The following is a 15741-nucleotide window of genomic DNA, read 5'->3' as shown; positions in this document are numbered from 1 at the left end:
TAAAATATATTTATGTATAATTAATTGTACGATAAAAAACTACAAAAGTAATTGGTTTAATTTTTTATTAATATATTTCGGGAAAAAGCTTAAAGTATCGTAAATTTTAATTAAAATTTGTAAACTGATTTAAATTTCTAGGCAAAAGGCGTGAGGACACAGAAAATTCTGGAATTGCGCAAATTACAATTACAATGTTGCCCGCTACCTGCTGAGTAGTATTCAATAAAATTATATTAAATTGTTACATAAAAGTATGTAACGACCTTAAAATGAAAGTTGCAATATATGTTTTATTTTAGAAATTCATAAACACCAGAATTTGCTTATGCGTTGTAGATTATTTTATAGATTTACTTTCAGTTGGCATTACGGTTCGTCCATCTGAGCAGTAAATTCGTTTAAAAATGGACCGTTTTCCCACTGTATTTTCTTATTTTCTTTCTTAAATATAGAATATAGCATTGACGAAGACACGCATGGGTTAATCAACCATCGAGAAATTGGATCTGTGTCCATCTACTTTATGAAAGATTTTGTGGAATGATCAAGAAGAAGGATTTTCATAAGAGAATTTTATTTAGCGATGAAGCGCACGTCAAGCTACGTCAACAAACAAATCTGCTGGATTTGGAGTAACGCTAATCCTCAAGTGTATCTCAAAACACATCCAGATATCTGACTGGTGCGATTTATGGGCTGCTGGAATCATTGATCTATACTTCTTCAAAAACGATAATGATGTGAACGTTACAGTAATGGTGATCGGTATAGAGCCATGCTTATTGCCGAATTGAACAACCATTATGTCCAGGAACTGTGGTTCCAACAAGACGGTGCAACATGTCACACAGCTCACAATCGATTTATTGAAAAACGTGTTTGGTGACCGCCTAATTTTAGGTTTTGGACCTGTGATTTTCCTTCCAAATCTTGTGATTTAATACCTCTAGACTACTTTCTATAGGGCTATGTAAAGTCATTGCCTAAGCCTCAAAATGACACCATTCGCCGTGATATTGCCGATCTACGGCCACAAAATGTTGAAGTCATCGAAAATCGGACTACATCCGAGCCAGAGGTATCGGTCATATGCCAGAAATCATATATAAAATGTAATGTTACAAGATTTTCGTTCAGATAAGGTATTCACTATGGTGTTATTTTATATATGTATTTAGAAATTTAGTGTTGCGTAATATCCAATTTATGTGTATTCTTTTAGAAAACTAACATGCATTCTCCGTCTTTCGCGGAATATAACTAATAAGCTGCTCCATGCTGAAAGCAGATTGTACTTCTGAGTGTTGTTTTTAGCCACAAGCTTGGAATTACATATATAGGCAGTTTTGATTTTAGTCACAGCGAACTTTTCGAAATATGGCGCTGCAATTAATAAAACGCGTTGGAATCCAAGAAAGATAAAGGAAATAGGAAAAAAAAGTAATTTTGTTAGTTACATTCATAAATACATATCTTCCCAGCCAGCTAGGAGAGCTTTCTAATTGAGCAAGTCTTTTCGCTTGCAGTGCTGGACAGTGGCACAGAATATGCTCTACCGTTTCTTCCATTTTTTCGTCCCGACAGCTATGGCAGAAATCATAATACGGGGCATTTAGTCTTCTGGCATGGGTGCCTATCAACCAATGCCCTGTGATGACTCTCATGGCAGTGCTGAGGTTTGCTCTGGTCAATCTTTAAAGTTTTGACGTTCTTTTTGAGCTTGTTTTTGCCCATATTTGGCGTGTTAGCCGACAGGGTGTGGTATTTTCCCATATTGTCTGTTTGTTTCGGTTTAGGTTTTCCCTAAGTAGTAGTTTACAAGTGGCTAAAGGCATACTCATGCCCTCAATCTCTTGTATGAGTGGCGCGGTACTGCCTTCTCGAGCTAGTTCATCTGCGATGGAGTTGCCTTCTATGTCCCTGTGTCCGGGTACCCATATAAGGCTGATTACGAATTGTTATGTCATCTCGTGTAAAGATGATCGGCAATTCGATACCGTTTTCGAGTGACTTGAGATTGAGCCAATCGATTTGATAGCTGCTTGGCTGTCACTGAAAATGTTTACATGTGAGCCTTCCGGCTTTAGTGTTTTTAAGTGTTTAAGGGCCTCCCTTATTGCTGCTACTTCAGCTTGGAAGACGCTGCAATGATCGGGGTGTCTGAACGAGATGCGTAGGCCTAGCTGGGGGTCGGCCAGGTGTTCGTGAGTTCCAATCGTCCCTCTCTGGGATGATTGTGTTGAAAGGTGTTTGCATGTACTCCTTCAGTAGTAGTAGTCTGTCCTGGAGGGGACTACGAGGGTCGTTTGATAAGTCCGTGACTTTTTGTATTTGCCGCGCACCTGCTCTAAATACAACACTGCTCCTGTCAGCAGTTATCGATTAACAGCTGACTGTAAAATTTTGAGAAAGCTGCGTTTTTTGGTTTGCGTTTTATAGGCATTGAAAGCAGACGATCTCGTGAATTTTAACGAAAATGGAAAAAAGTGAATTTCGTGTGCTAATTAAGCATTATTTTTTGCGTAAAAAATCCATCACCGAAACCAAGGAAAGACTTGATAAATATTATGGGGACTCTGCACCATCAATTTCAATGGTTAAGAAATGGTTTACTGAGTTCCGTTGTGGTCGTACCAGTACAAGTGATGCCGAACGTTCAGGTCGCCCAAAAGAGGTCGTCATGCCAGAAATCGTCGACAAAATCCATGGAATGATATTGGATGATCGGAGAATGAAAGTGCGTGAGGTAGCTGAGGCTGTAGGCATCTCAACTGAACGGGTACATCACATTTTACATGAATATTTGGACATGAAAAAGCTTTCCGCGCGATGGGTGCCGCGATTGCTCACACACGACCATAAGCGCAACCGTGTGACCATTTCAAAGGAGTGTTTGGCGATGTTCAACCGTAATCCAAACGAATTTTTGCGCCGTTTCGTTACCGTAGACGAAACATGAGACCAAAGAACAATCAAGACAGTGGGTTTCTCCGGGTGAACGTGCACCAAAGAAGGCCAAGGTGGGTCTGTCGGCCAACAAGGTCATGGCCACAGTTTTTTGGGATGCACAAGGTATCATTCACATCGATTACCTTGAAAAGGGTAAAACGATCACCGGCGAATATTATTCAGAGCTTTTGGACAGATTCGATATTGATTTGAAGCAGAAACGACCGCATTTGGCGAAAAAAAAAGTGCTGTTCCATCAGGACAATGCACGGGTGCACACGTGTGTAGTCAGCATGGCAAAATTTCATAAATTGGGCTACGAACTGCTACCCCATCCAGCATATTCTCCAGATTTAGCCCCCTGTGACTATTTTTTGTTTCCAAACATGAAGAAATGGCTCGGCGGTAAGAGATTCGGGTCAAATGAAGAGGTCATCACAGAAACAAACGACTATTTTGAGGGCCTTGAGAAAACCTATTATTTGGAAGGAATAAAAAAATTGGAAAAATGCTGGACTAAATGTATAGAGCTAAAAGGAGATTATGTTGAGAAATAAAACGCTTCTTTGACGAAAAAAATATATTTTATTCAAAAAGTCACGGACTTATCAAACGACCCTCGTATTTGAATGTTTTTTAGGATACATGAGTGACCCGCTTCTTGTGGGTTCCACTGTTTGGTATCTCTAAGCCTGATTGCCGCTACTGTAGCCTGTTCCATGCCAGCTAGATCTGGGCGGGGAGGTTGAGTATGGCATTTAGGGCTTCGTTTGGGGTGGTGCGTAAAGCACTGCTGATGCAGAGTGCCGCGGCTCTTTGCATCTTTGCTAGCATTTTTATGCTGGATATCTTTTTCAGAGCCGGCCTCCATACCACAACCCCCCCATACAGTAGTATTGGTCTGACGATGGTCGTATATATCCAGTTTACTATATAGGGTGTCATGCCCCATTTGAGCCCTATTGCTTTCTTGCACGTGAAGAGTGCTATTGAAGCTTTTTTGTACCTGTCTGTGAGGTTCAAGTTCCAGTTCAGTTTCCAGTCAAGTATTACGCCACGTACCCCATTTGAGCCCTATTGCTTTCTTGCACGTGAAGAGTGCTATTGAAGCTTTTTTGTACCTGTCTGTGAGGTTCAAGTTCCAGTTCAGTTTCCTGTCAAGTATTACGCCACGTACTCTGACTTTTCTATCTTGGAGACGAGAGAGTGTAGTGCTGTCTCTGTCGATTTCCCCTTCTTGTAGGCGTGTTGCGTGTCTGATCAGACTAGGGTTGAGAGTTGATCTCAGATGCGGGCCGATGATTCTTTCAAGGGTCTTTAGTAGGAAGAATGACAGACTGATTGGTCTGAAGTCCTTGGGGGTCGTGTGTGATGGTTTCCCAGCTTTGGGGATGAAGACAATACGGGACTCTAACCCACTTCCACTTGTTTCGTGGAATCCTGCCACTCGGGTCGTTTTTATCGATCACGCCCAGGAGAATGCGATTTTTCGCGATCTCCCCAAAGGATCGCCGTGGCTGTACGCGTTGCCGCTTTGCCGAGGCGTCGGAGGGAACGTCCTGGGAGCGCTCCCTCTTAGGTGGAGGTCGCTTCTTGACCTCTGTGGGCTTGGGTGGTTAGGGGGCTTCCTTGCCGAAGTTTGGCAAAACGGATCTAGCCCATTCCACCTTCTTCATCCATTCAGCCGATGGAGCTGTTTTCGATCTCTCCTGGCTGCGTAGGATTTGACCTGCAGATCGTTTCTCTGCGTAGATGTGTTTGCCTTTACCGGTTGCGCCTGAAGGGGGCATCATGGCACTAGGGCCTGGAGATGTTCCCATGGCGACGGTTTTGGGCGGCTTGCACTCAGTCGCCTTACATTTGAGGCGGGGTTCACCCGAACCCGATCCTGTGGTGTTGGCCAGGCAGGTGGGCTCACTCGCCAACTTCGCTGCCTTGAAGTTTGTACGGCGAGACTCAGTCGTCCCTGCCGTTTGAGTAGGTTTTTTGGGAGATCCTGACTCCTTTTTATTTATTTTTATTGACTCCATGTGATTCCCACGAGTTGCGGAGAAAAGGAGGATCCACCCGGGCGGAGGCTTCTTAGAACAGGGGGTCGCCAGGTACCCTGAGCTCTCCGTTTGAGACCCGGGCCCTCAGGCTTCCAATTTACGTATATTGCCCACAAACAACACTACGAAAAGTAAGAGCAACAATAAAAACTGCCTTTAGAACTGCTTTGCCGCATTTAAAGCGAGACCTATTGACAACATTCTTAATGAAAAACGCGCAGACCAGATAGAAGATGGAACATCCACTTATAGCCAAAGAAATTATTAACTTAAAAGACATACTAAAATATATAAAAACAAGAGAGATCGCTATAATCGAGTTTCCCGACTATCTAATACCGTTACTCAGCTTGTGAAAGTGCGAAGGAGCTATTTTAGCACTGACCATTTTTGCAGGTTTATAGGCGTTAAAATGGGCGTGGAAAAAAAATATTTGACAAATCAAAAGAAATTTACAAGCCCAATCAAATGTGACAGCTTTAGACGGTTTGTGGGCGAGGTAAACAGTTTTTCTATTGAAATTTGAAAATTACAAAAAATATCAAACCAATTTTCAGAAGTGTGGGCGTGGCAGCATGGGTCAACAAACTTGCGGTGCGTCTATGTCTCTGGAAACTTAACATCAACTCTCTAGCTACATACAGACGGACATGGCCAGATCGACTTGGCTATTGATCCTGATCAATATATATATACTTTATACTTTATATGGTCGGAACCGGTTTCTTCTTCCTGTTACATACTTTTTAACGAATCTAGTATACCCTTTTACTCCATGAGTAACGGGTATAAAAACCAACACAAAACAAAAATCCTATCACACATTACGAAGAATTAAGCTTGGTATTAATCATCATCCCCAACGTAACAGCATTACCACAAATAATAAATAAGGAAGCGTTTCCGACCATATTAAGTATGCTGAGATCTCAGGAACTACAAAAGCTAGGAAGTTCAGTCTAAGCATACAGACTCCAGAGACATAGACACAGCGCAAGTTTATCGATTCATGTTGCCACGCCCACTCTAACGCCCACAAACCACTCAAAACTGCCACGCCCTCAATTTTGAAAAATGAGTTGATATTTTTTCATTTTTGTATTAGTCTTGTAAATTTCTATCAAAATTAGCTAGCTGAGTTACGGGTATCAGATAGTCAGGGAAATCGACTATAGCGTTTTCTCTTTTTTTAAATCAAAGCGGAACCCATGAAGACTCACCGAAAGTCATTAGAGCGCTAACCGACAACTACTACTAGCCATTAAGGAACCAAAACATACAAGCCACGCATTGCATTTGTGTGGTCTAAAAGAGAACCAGGAGCGAAGAAATTCATTTGCGCCGAAGATTGGACAACAACCCCCACTCGCGACCCAAATACCTTTACAGAACGTAAGTTCCATGCAACGGAGGATCTTTGACCCACGACTTTATCACGTCCCAAGTCCAGCAATATACCAAAATTTATTGCCTTTGACCGGTGCTAATCAAAATACTGCACTCCACCCCTATATACTAACCCCACAAAACTTCTATATTCCATACCAAATGCAAATGCCACACAGGGCCAACAGCAAGTAGCACCTCGCCCACCATTCGCACCGAAACCATACCCAAGACCGACACCTATGGAAGTCGATAAACAGACCACTGGCTAACGAAGAAGCTGGGAAACGCCCCCCTCCTCAAGGCCAGTCTGGTCCTACACCCAAATAGCATAGGCAATTTTACGTTACCACTGAAGAGCCGGGGTCAGATAGAGAATCAGAGTATGAAATGTCATACCCTCCGGAAGGGCTCGAGTAAGCTTATGTTGAACAACAAGGGGTAGCGGAGTTAACGGGCGTGTTAACAGAGGAGAATGAATACCGCATTCGTAGATGTAGCCGATATCAAGGTTTTAGACTAAATAGTTCTTCGTTATCTTACATCAATTGTGGTACGAAGAACGGAAAGACTTTTAAATTCTTAATAGATACAAGATCTAACCAAAACTACATACAAATAAATCTAGTTGAACGAACACCCTTTCTATGCAAGCTCTGTGGGCGGTCTAACAAAGACCACCCACCATACCTTCACCAGTTCAATAAAAATCATACCCAAATTCGATTTTTGTATAATAGGAAATGACACTTTAAAACGGCTTACCGCTGACATCGATGATAAAAATTACCTTTTGATCATATACGGGAATAATAGGGTAAACATTAAACAGGGCAGCTGTGCTTAACAACATCAAAGTAAGCAGAAAGAACACATGGACTCAATCATCAAGAAACACGCCGAGTTATTCGCTGAACCCGACAAAAATTCACTTATACCACCAAAGTAGAAGGAGAAATAAGAACTTAATGGGATTTACCGATGTATAGCAAACAAACCCGCCTCATTAAGACCTGAGGTCGAAATACAAATGAACCAACTGCTATTAGATGGCATTGTAAGACCTTCACGGTCAATATAAAACATTCCAGTATGGATAGTCCCCAAGAAAACTGATGCGTCGGCAGAGAGGAAGTATACGATAATCATAGATTATCGAAAACTGAACTCTGTCACCATGTCGGATAGGTTCCTTATCCCTGAGATCGGAGAAATAATCGCACAATTGAGCCACAACAGAAATTTCTTAGTTTTAGATCTAAAAAGTGCATTCTATCATATCCCCCTCAAACCAAAAGACATAGAAAAGACAGCATTCTTAATAAACGGAGGAAAATACTAGTTCACATATCGACGATATCATAGTTTTCAGTCGGTCCGAGTCCGAACATGCCTCGCACTTAAGTACCATATTCGAAACACTAAGTAAGGCCCACCGGACTCTATCCTTTGCTCTGAACGCAAAAAGTAATAATGCGAAACTGAAATGCTGGACGAGCCACCTAGAAGAGTACAACCACGAGCTTAGATGCAAACCTGGAAAGATCCAAATATCCAATAGACACGCAAGTGAATTCCACAGCGCTCAGAAACCTTCACATAACCTGATACCAGTAGAAAATGTACCGATCAACCAACCCTTCCCAACTTACCACCGACATATTGTAGAAAATAGTATTCAAAAGGATTCAAGAGGAAAGAAGATCTAATTCGGATCATAAAAAATTGATTTGATCCAAAACTTGTAAATGGCTTATTTATCGCAGAAAAATGGGAAATGATGGGATAAAAAGGCTCATAGGAACACTGTACAAATAATAAGCCAGTTCTTTTTCCCAAGCCTCCGAAAAAAAATCGAAGCGATAGTGATAGTGATAACATGCGAAACTTGCAAATTATCCAAGTAAGACAGACACCTTTCAATTTAACAAACTCCGATATCTACTTATTCGGGCCGGACATTTACACCACCTAAAAGCAATTGGTACTCACAGCCATAGATAAATTTTCTTAATACGCCTAAGTTAAACCACTAAAATCAAAAGCCTCAGACGTCTTGAAACACCCGCTAAAGGAATTAATGATAGCATTCGGTATGCCTAAGTTGATCGTTATGGATAACGAAAAGCATTTAACTCCGTTAACATAAAGTTTTTGCTGCAAGAACAGATAAAAACAAATCTCTACACGACACTACCTTATTCCTCTACCAGTCGAGAGATTTCACTCTCAAAAAGTGGTCCATAAAAAAATAAAATAACAGAATATTTTTCCTTTCGGTTACTATTCTTGCCAACATGTTTTGGCCTCATGACCATACCAGATTATTCACACTCACAGCTGTTAACCATCAAAATAGGCTTCGGAGCAATTCGGAACGGCACATTCAAGAGCATGCATATGAAGCAGCGTTCCACAACCTATCAAACCAGGTTAACGAAATAGTAATATCTAATCTATTATACCCATTACTTGCATTCGAACTCTTGAAGGCAGAAGCAAAACTCAGAAGGCTCAGCCCATTCCAAAGGAAAAGAAGGTCAATAGAAATCATGGGTACAGCTTGGAAATGGTTGGTCGGCACGCCGGGCCATAAGGATCACTAGATAATTACAACTAAAATAAATGAAGAACTAGAAAACAATACCAAACGAATGGTAATAAACAGGGTACTAAACGATAGCAAATAACAAACACAATAAAAACAGAAAAAGATAATCCTAATTCAAAAATGTCAAAACAAAAAAATCACCACACTAAAATATAAGATCCGCGCCTTTGAAGAAGAATTAAATAACCTAATTTACGCTTTAGACTGGGCGAAAACTAATAGCATGAACTCATTAGGAATTTTAGGAATGAAAGAACTATGCGAATCCCACAATGACAAAATAATTTGCAATAGAAATGATTTAGTAGATTTAAGCGACGACAAATGTTTCACGCACTTGCTGAAAAACCAAATACCACAGTGCAGAATAATAAATAGACAACACGTGCCGAACCATGAAGAGGTGTTCACCGGTACGCTCCTGTTAAACGACTTCGTGGGAATAATCGAAATAGACATGGAAAAAATTGACTTGTACCCCCCTGTTGCAACTAATGGCAAAGAAAACAAAAGTAGACGAAGTATTATGTCTACAAATGTTAAAGGAAGTCAATATAAACAATACAAATGAGCTGGAACGGTTAAACGGAAGTCACAGCATCAGCATAACAGCAAACCTCACAACCAAAAAGGCAACACTCATAGTTCTGCTGGACGTGCTGCTAGCACGATTCATAATCAGAAAAAGAAGTCGCCAATTAACCCTCAAGGGGAAGCAGCAGCCCAAAAAGGCCAATCACAATATAAAAAAAGCTGTGCGATGTACATCGAGGACGTCCGCTTTTAAAGGGCGAGGAGTTAACAACACTCCTGCTGCGCACCAACGAGAAGAACCGTGGAAATGCTGGCCAGCGTAGCCTAAACATCCGCAACGTGAGCTATTGCTGATCAAACCTAAGCCGCGGCCAGCTAGAACACCAGCAGCGACAGCACCAGTAGCAGCAGCGACAGCGGCAGCAACGGTGGCGGCTCCCAACAGCAGCAGCCCGAAATATCTGCCACGAGCGTTTGGTTAGCAAATCCCAAGCCGCAGCCAGCTACAGGAACTCGACACAAGCGGCGATAACACAAGCAGAAGCAGCGACAACAGAGGCAGCGACGGCAGCGGCTCCCAACGGCAGCAGCCTTCTTAGGATAAACTCTTTTTGTATTCATTTAGTTCTAATAAAAAACCGAAAGAATAAAGATATTTTATTTTTATCTCATAACCAATTCTAAACTTAATTTATATGTTAATAAAGGAATATATGAAAAACATGAGCAAATCAAACCTGCCCTTTCTGAAACGACAGGTAATAATACACATACACTTGCAGCTCACTAATAATAATAAAAAAACAACTAAAAGCTTATTACCAACCCAATCCAAACATACCAAAAATGTATTTCAAGTTCCCCGGTTATCTGATACCCGTTACTCAGATAGTGGAAGTGCGAAAGAGAAATTTCAGCACAGACAGTTTCTGGCGGTTTGTGGGTGTTAGAGTGGGCGTGACAGCATTGGGCGGGTTATGGGCGTTAGAGGGTGCGTGACAAAAATTTTTTTTGCAAATCTATATAATTTTACAAAAAAATTAAAAAACATTATTCATTAGTGTGGGCGTAGCAACATGGCTCAACAAATGACTATGACTAGATCGACTCGACTATGATCCTGATCATATGGTCAAAACGCTTCTGTTGGCTGAAGTTCTAGTATAGATTATTATTATTATTATTATTTATTGTTTTTTTGTGGAGGAAAATGTAAAGTCTAGTGTAAGTTAGTAAGGCGAAGGCGGGAGCATAATGAAGAGCTCTTTGCAAATTCGCCTCGCCTTCGCCTACTTTCGTTAAGCTTGGCTCTAATTGTGATCATGTGGAAATATAAGTTATATCGAAATTTGAAACCGTCAAGCTCTCTTCGTCACCGCGAAAAAATTAATTATATTTGCCAACAAAGTTATTGCTTTTTATAAAAAATTATAATTAAATTTAAAAAAAAAATTGTAATTATTAGTTAATAATGAGACAAGAAACCGAAAAAAAATGGATGGACAGCTCGATTATGAGAATTTTTCCCTTTAAGAAAATGTTAAAATGTTCGAGAAAAGGAAATTGTCGAGAATAAATGGTAGTAAGTTCTCGTTCGATTTTTGGATCTTGAAATCTATCTCCGGTTACCATCCTGATCAATCGGGGAACATCAGTTATTGGAAGATCTTAAAAAACTTACCACTAGCAGACCCTAATTTCTATAAATCACAAAAAATGAATAGGAGTACAATCATTTTTCGAATTGCTAGCTCTTGGTCAAATTGGATAAGGTCCTGGCCAGAGCTCGCAAGCAACAGTTGACCGTTTCTCGCAGTCACCAAAGAACAGTTTTTTGCGCACCACAAAAAGTCATACAAGAGCCGTACACCAAAGTCTCTTGAACGAACCAAAAACCAATAGCGGTTTGCAAGGAGCGAAGAAAATAAAAGTATTTTGCCTTTGTATGAGTGTATGATCAGTGTACTTGTATGTATATCACACTTGCTTTTGTGGTTTCGGTGCGTTCGGAGTGTTATAACTTTTGTTATTAATAAGTTCAGTTTTTTTTTCAATTAAATGCAGAACACAATAAGTCAAAGTGCAATGTTTGCCGTGTGAAGCTAGCCGGCTCCCACATACACGATGAGTCCTTCTTTTTTTCGCTTTTCTGCTGACGTTGAATGAGCGAGCGTTCAGTTGGATCGCTTTCTCTGAGTTATGTTGTGTGAGCATAAGAAGAACCACGAAACTGAGAGCAGTCAACAGAAAAACAAAACGAAGAGAAACGAAAAGTTCTGTTCAGAGCGAGAGCACGCGCGCATCGTCTTTTACGGTTGTGTTAGTAAGCAGACCGAAAAACGAAAAGCCGTTAGAATCGATTGACAGCACTCTACAGAAATTTCGGTCACTGAGGGAAGTGCGAAATCCAAGTAAAATCCTGTCGCCTTAGCACAAGTTATAAAAGATTATTACAGGAAGACTTCTAAGGTATTGCCACTAGGTCGGTTTAAAGTAAGGCTGCCATTTAAGTCCGCTCCAAATGGGTTGGGCAACTCCTTCAAGGTTGCAAAACGGCAGTTTTTGTCGCTTGAGCGAAGGTTGTCTCGAGCTCCTAACATGAAGACCATGTATTTGGTATTCATGAAAGAATATCTTGCCATAGGTTATATGTCGCCTACAGACAAGAAAATCCTACCACTCCACATTATGTTATTCCCCATCAATGCGTGTTAAGGTCCCAGAGTACATCGACAAAATTGCGCGTCATGTTCGATGCTTCTTGGAATACGTCGTATCAGGGGGCCGTAAATGACATCCTGATGGTGGGGCCTACTATTCAAGAAAAGTTGTAGTCCACGCTAAAAATGTATAGCCTAGTGATAGTTCATGAAGCGGATAGGAAGTTTTAACTCATAGTGTGGAAAATAGACCCCTCTGAATCCTTGAGATAATACAAGCTTAACACTACACATATGGTACTGGACCAGCCCATTTCTGGCTATTCAATGTTTAAAAAGGTTGAGTGAATCTGCAAGATTTGCATTCCCTATAACTGCTGATGTAAATGGATCCGATTTTTACGTCGATGACATGTGCTGACTAATACATAGTGACTGGTGCTGCCTCTCCGAGGTATCAGTAACACCGAAGCTGTTTAAGTAGACTCGGCTTATTAAGTCCCATTGTGATTAAAGGAAAGATCCTATTGCAGGAACTTTGGCTTAATAATTAAGACTGGGATGATTCGATTCCGATGCATAGGGAAACAGCTTGTAATACGCTAAAAAGCACTTTGTCTCAATTGGATGAGATTTAAATTGTTCGGTTCGTGCATACTACCCCATGTCACCAGTACAGTTTCATGCATTTGCCAACGCATCCATGAGAGCTTGCCTTTATATTCGTATCCAAACTGCCAAAGGTTATAAATTATTATTGTTGACCTTAAAGTCGATAGTAGCGCCGCTCAATACCATGTACCATATGTGGCGCTCACCTTCTCGCAGATCTCTGTCATAGATTCAAACCCTTTTTAAAAGCTATTATTGAACGAATTGTAAACTGGTCGGATTCTAATGTTTCTCTTCACTGGATTCGACTTCATCCGATTCGATTCGTTGTCGACATTCGTTTCAAAAAGGGTAGCGGAGTCTCATGAAGGCCCCTATTTATGAGGGTTAAAGAGGAAAACTGGAACAAGAATGCGCATTTTGACTTCGATTACGTCTTGCGACCGGAAGCAAGGAAGACCGTTTTACCGCTGCTGTGCACACTTCCGATTTGCTGGATATCATCGAGGAATTCTCGTCACTCCCCAAACTGCTTGGAGTTTTCGCCTATATGTTCCGCTTTATTAGAAAATGCAAAGACGAGCGTATTGAGAGTCCGGGAGAGTTTTCCGTAAGAAAAGTATTTAACAAATCGGACTGACTAGCGGCCTAGCTGGTGAATTTCCATGCGACTTAACGTAGAAAACCAGAGAAGTTCGTTGGATAATTTATTGCGCGGGCGTAGCAAGAAGGCTCCACATCAATTTAGCGTCTTTCCGAGCAGCATCCGAAATTTACAACGATGCAAAGGGCGTTTTACAAGTACCTTACATTCATTTGTTTGCATCGCATCTTCATAATTTCAGTATTTATTTTAACTTAAATTTAATACAATACAACTTAAAAACTACTGCTCCAACATTCCGTCCCCGTTGAAGGCCTCCGGCGCTTTAATCTCCTCGATCGGAGCATTGTTTATTGGCAGCAATGCCAGCTTGTGGATGGCGCACTTCATGACACCTCCTGAGGTCCGTACCTCCGCCACCCGCACTCTACCGTCCTCGCCCATTGTTGATGCTACCACGCGGCCTATTAGTCACCGTTGCGGGGCCAAGTTGTCCTCGTGTACGAGCACCAAGCACCCGACCTCCAGATTGCGGCTTCCGACGCTCCATTTGTTCCGATCGTTGCCCGGGGAAGCGATTGGAAGAGAGTTGAGCCGCTCCTCGCAACAGACGGAGTTTGGCCGACTTAACGTCTGCCTCCCATAGTTTTCCGAAGTGTGGTGACCTCGGCGGTATGAAACACTTCTCCACGCCTTGCCGAGCCGCGTATCCTTTCAGCATGTCCTAACTGCGGTAAAACGCTGCGCTCAACTCCTGCAAACTGTTTCTCGCTCCTACAAAGTTAGTGGCGTTGTCGCCTTCTCCGGCAGCCCTTTCTTTCCATCGATCTGTCAGTGGATAGATCGACAACCAGTTCAAGATGATGAGCCTTTCACGAAAAACACACAAAAACGGCCACTTTAGTCTTAATAGGAGGTTTACAACGGATCTTTAAAGACACTAAATTAAAAGGTGGCGTGCCATACTGCTCAGCTCGCAAGTTGCCCATTGGCTCTTTCATTATCATATAACGGAAAATGTAAACGCAGTACGGGCCATTTTCTGAAAAGTGATAGCATCACCTTGACACCGGCATTGTAATGAGTCCGCTGGAGGCTGCGTTTTCAGATTTGTCCAACTTTACATATTCTGAAGCAACCTCAGATTTTTGAAATATTAGGACAATCCTAAAAACCGACAACTTCAGTTCGTTAGCCGAAACACCGACCTCGTTTTGACGCTTCTTCCCTTAAACAAATCGATTTTTGTATGCCATGATCCGTAGGAGTTGTAACGCACTGATTTTATTGTTCTGCTCGCTAAGAGATACGTGCGGCTAGCTCAGAAGATTTTGTGTGTTCGTCCCACCAAATATATATTACAAAGTGATCACCCGGTTACCAGTTACAACACTTTGATCTTTATTCTTGACCAGAGTGATACTGTGATTTGATTCTCCGGTGTTGTGTCCGCTCTCCTGTCGTGGTCACGAGTGATTGGGGGCGAAAAGAAAGGCTGTGGGCCTGGGGAAGCGTTACCGTTCCCAGACTAGGGTGCACAAGTGCTGGGCTCTCAAGGCGTACGCCTCGCTAGCCGCAATCTCCTGTCCCTTGCTTTGTCCCGCCGCCCCCGCCAGACGCCTGTTCAGTTCCGATCGACCGGCCTACGCCGCAGTCCCTGTAGTAAGACGCCCAGTGAAAGATGAACGTTTCACCCTAACCCTTTTCTCTAGATAGTGCGGACGGACCTGGATAGTCTGCTCAGTGACTTCATTCTGCTGTCTCGCCGCTTTCGCCATCCTAAATGGTGCAGACCGTGTCGTTGGGTGCCCGACACTTTGGCTAAGAATTGCGGTCGTATGCGGACTCATTGTAGCTAACGGCTGCGGTCCCCAAGGCTAACGCCTGGTGAAACAGCAACACGCTTACCCCACGTCTGCTCTGACTGTTGGCGCCGGTACCATGCTTACTTGGTTTACACGGACACACCAGGCAATCGTCTGGTTCACGTACGTAGTCTCCGACACAGTCGAGTCTTCACTACAATTCCTGCCGCCTAATCCGGTCTTTGTTCGGTTTGGCCCCGCCTTTTGAACGCTTCCGGACTAACCGTGTTTCACCGTATTGGACCTCAGCTATCTGTTTCTCAATTCGGAGACTTTCCTTGTCCCGAACGTTTTCCCTCTTGTCTCCAGTCTCCGGATCCAAAATCCACGGTTTTACCGTTGGCCCGGTCCAAAGTCCAGCTCGGTCTTAGCCAAAGTCCAGCTGACACCGTTGTTCTCATTACACGGCACGTCGACGCTTACTATTGTTTTGCTCCCCTGCTCCAGTTCGTGCCATCTCCCTCTC

The 15741-nt window shown here is 42.3% G+C and overlaps 1 pseudogene; it reads right to left on the bottom strand.

The window, feature by feature from the left end:
• Positions 1–407: 407 nt before the first annotated feature.
• Positions 408–4982, bottom strand: LOC122319460 (annotated as a pseudogene).
• Positions 4983–15741: the final 10759 nt, after the last annotated feature.

The sequence above is a fragment of the Drosophila yakuba genome, chromosome 2L (assembly GCF_016746365.2).
Source record: "Drosophila yakuba strain Tai18E2 chromosome 2L, Prin_Dyak_Tai18E2_2.1, whole genome shotgun sequence".
Taxonomy (NCBI): domain Eukaryota; kingdom Metazoa; phylum Arthropoda; class Insecta; order Diptera; family Drosophilidae; genus Drosophila; species Drosophila yakuba.
The sequence above is the reverse complement of the archived record's forward strand: the minus strand, read 5'-3'. Positions and strand labels throughout refer to the sequence as shown.